Raw genomic sequence first — 4136 nt, 5'->3', positions numbered from 1 at the left:
AGAAAACTCAACTCCCTCACTATTAAAAGCAAGTTTCCAATGCCAGTGATTGATGAATTATTGGATGAATTAGGAGGTGCTAAGTGGTTCTCCAAGTTGGATCTCAGATCAGGCTACCACCTAATAAGGATGGCAGAAGCAGATGAGTTTAAAACAACATTCAAAACTCATAACGGATAATACCAGTTTAAGGTGATGCCCTTTGGATTGTTTACTGCTCCAGCTACTTTCCAATGTTTCATGAATTTCATTTTCAAAGGTTCAAACAGAAAGTTTCTGCTCATATTCATGGATGATATACTGGTATTTAGTGGGACTTTGGAAGAACACTTGCAACATTTGCAAGAAGTATTTGATATATGATACGTCCATTTTGCATCATGCTTTTATATCGATATTTATTGCATTATGGGCTATTATTACATATTATGTCACAATACTTATGCCTACTCTCTCTTATTTTACAAGGTTTACATGAAGAGGGAGAATGCCGACAGCTGGAATTCTGGGCTAGAAAAGGAGCAAATATTAGAGACCTATTCTGCACAACTCCAAAAGTCCTGAAACTTCACGGAAGTCATTTTTGGAATTAATAAAAAAATACTGAGCGGAGAAAGTACCAGAGGGGGCCCACACCCTGGCCACGAGGGTGGGGGGCGCGCCCCCTGCCTCGTGGGCCCCCTGTCAGGCCTCTGGTGCCCATCTTCTGCTATATGAGGTCTTTTACCCTGGAAAAAATCATAAGCAAGCTTTCGGGACGAAACTCCGCCGCCACGAGGCAGAACCAATCTAGGGCTCCGGCAGAGCTGTTCTGCTGGGGAAACTTCCCTCCTGGAGGGGGAAATCATCGCCATCGTCATCACCAACGATCCTCTCAATCGGGAGGGGGTCAATATCCATCAACATCTTCACCAGCACCATCTCCTCTAAAACCCTAGTTCATCTCTTGTATCCAATCTTTGTCCCAAAGCCTTAGATTGGTACCTGTGGGTTACTAGTAGTGTTGATTACTCCTTGTAGTTGATGCTAGTTGGTTTATTTGGTGGAAGATCATATGTTCAGATCCATTATGCATATTAATACCCCTCTGATTATGAACATGAATATGCTTTGTGAGTAGTTACGTTTGTTCCTGAGGACATGGGAGAAGTCTTGCTATAAGTAGTCATGTGAATTTGGTATTCGTTCGATATTTTGATGAGATGTATGTTGTCTTTCCTCTAGTGGTGTTATGTGAACGTCGACTACATGACACTTCACCATTGTTTGGGCCTAGAGGAAGGCATTGGGAAGTAATAAGTAGATGATGTGTTGCTAGAGTGACAGAAGCTTAAACCCTAGTTTATGCGTTGCTTCGTAAGGGGCTGATTTGGATCCATATGTTTCATGCTATGGTTAGGTTTACCTTAATACTTCTTTTGTAGTTGGGGATGCTTGCAGAAGGGGTTAATCATAAGTGGGATGCTTGTCCAAGTAAGGACAGCACCCAAGCACCGGTCCACCCACATACCAAATTATCAAAGTAACGAACGCGGATCATATGAGCGTGATGAAAACTAGCTTGACGATAATTCCCATGTGTCCTCGGGAGCATTTTCCTTCATATAAGAAATTGTCCAGGCTTGTCCTTTTCTATATACTCAAGGAAAATAACTTGTTTGTTAAGGAAAGCAAATGTGCTTTTGCTCAGCAGTCCATGGAGTATCTGGGCCACATTATTACTGATGCAGGAGTCACCACTGACCCTGCCAAGACAACTGCTATGGTGGACTGGCCCACTCCCACTAATGTTACTGAATTGAGAGGATTTTTGGGGCTAACTGGATACTATAGGAAGTTTGTCAAAAACTATGGTCCGTTAGCTAAACCTCCCACTGTTCTGTTAAAGAAACAAGCATTTCAGTGGACTGAAACTGCTTAGACTGCCTTTCAAATCTTGAAGCAGGCCATGGCCACTACTCCTGTATTGGCCCTACCAGATTTTAACAAATCTTTCACAGTTGAAACAGATGCTTGCAACACTGGAATTGGAGCAGTGCTCACACAAGAAGGACATCCAATTGCATATTACAGTAAGGCCTTGGGGACAAATAGTCAGAAAATTTCCATCTATGAAAAAGAATTTATGGCCATAATGATGGCTATGGATAGATGGAGATCATATTTGTCCAGAGCACCATTTGTGATCAAAACTGATCACCAAAGCTTGTGTCACCTTGGAGATCAAAATTTGACATCTGATTTGCAAAGAAAAGCAATGATAAAACTAGTTGGACTCCAATTCTCCATTCAGTATAAAAAGGGAATAGAGAATACTACTGGAGATGCTATGTCCAGAGTGGCACACTTGTTCCCTGTACAAGCTGTTTCTACCAGTAAACCCCTCTGGATATAGGAGATCTTAAATTCTTATACTGTGGACACCTCTGCACATACCATGCTGTAGAAAATGGCAGTGGATGCAGATGCTTGCCCTGGATTTTAGCTCCAGGATGGCCTGATCAAAGATGAGGAGAAAATCTGGGTGGGGGCTAATTCTGGACTGCAAACCAAGCTGATTCAAGCCTTCCATTCAACTTCTATTGGGGGACACTCTGGTATGCTACCCACCTATCACAGAGTCAAACAGTTGTTCAGTTGGAATGGATTAAAGAAGGATGTGGAGAACGTTGTTAAACAGTGCAGCATATGTCAGCAAGCTAAGCATGAGCTATGTAGAGTACCAGGTCTACTGCAACCTCTACCAATTCCAGATGGTCCTTGGCAGGCAATCAACATGGACTTTATTGAGGGTTTGCCTAAATCAGTAGGATATAATGCAATACTGGTGGTAGTCGATCGCTTCGCAAAAGTAAGCCACTTCCTGCCTCTGAAACACCCTTTTACAGCAGCTTCAGTGGCTAAGATTTTCCTCAACACAATTGTCAAGCTGCACGGTTTGCCATTGTCCATTGTGTCCAATCAAGACAAGATATTCATGATAATCCCCAAGTGAAGGGAATCATCGTAGCAATTTCCAAAGGTGGAAGTGATAAGTATGGAGCGTCGAACCCACAAGGAGCTAAAGGTAAGATCAATATTCTCTCAAGCCCTATCTGCCACTGATACGACTCTACATATACCGAACATTTGCTTCTAACTAGAAACGAGAAATAAAACTACGTTGTGGGTATGAAGAGGATAACTTTGCATGGTATCGGAGAGCTAAAATATAAAAGTAGGTGCTGTTATCATAAAGTTAGAATATATTACTAAATATTATAAATAGCGAGTGTGGAATAATGATGGATCGGTGTTCGGAATTGTCCTAGGCAATTGTTAACAAGACCGGTGGTCGTCATTGCAATTTCATATGAGGGAGAGGCATAAGCTAACATACTTTCTCTTCTTGGATCATATGCACTTATGATTGGAACTCTAGCAAGCATCCGCAACTACTAAAGATCATTAAGGTAAAACCCAACCATAGCATTAAAGCATCAAGTCCTCTTTATTCCCATATGCAACAACCCCCTTACTCGGGTTTGTGTTTTAGTCACTCACCAACCCACTATAAGTGAATCATGAACGTATTGCAACACCCTACAGCGGGAATCCCTCACGCTTGCGCGACACGGAGGGCACCATAGGACAACACCAAAATAAGACATACAACTCGTACCAATCTAGATCATCAATCAACCCAAAGACAAAGGATATCTACTCAAAACATCATAGGATGGCAACACATCATTGGATCATAATATGTGGCATAAAGCACCATGTTCAAGTAGGGATTACAGCGGGGTGCGGGAGAGTGGACCGTGTAAAAGAGATGAGGATGGTGATGATGATGGTGATGTTGATGAAGATGATCACCGCGGCGATGATTCCCCTCCCGATGGCACTCCGGCTCCACCGAGAGAGAGGAGGAGAGGTTCTCCCCCTTGTGCTTCCTCCTCCATGGCCTCCCCCCTAGATGGCGAGAGGTTCTCCCTCTGGTCCTTGGCCTTCATGGAGATGATGGCCCCTCCGGGATCCTCCTCCATGGCCTCCTGTGATGATGGCCCTCTCCTACAGGGTGCCAGAGAGAGCCTAGATTGATTTCCCATGGCTACAGAGGCTTGCGGCGGCGGAACTTCCGATCTAGGTTAATT

This window comes from Aegilops tauschii, chromosome 1 (assembly GCF_002575655.3).
Source record: "Aegilops tauschii subsp. strangulata cultivar AL8/78 chromosome 1, Aet v6.0, whole genome shotgun sequence".
NCBI classification, from domain to species: Eukaryota; Viridiplantae; Streptophyta; class Magnoliopsida; order Poales; family Poaceae; genus Aegilops; species Aegilops tauschii.
Note: the sequence above shows the minus strand (reverse complement) of the source record.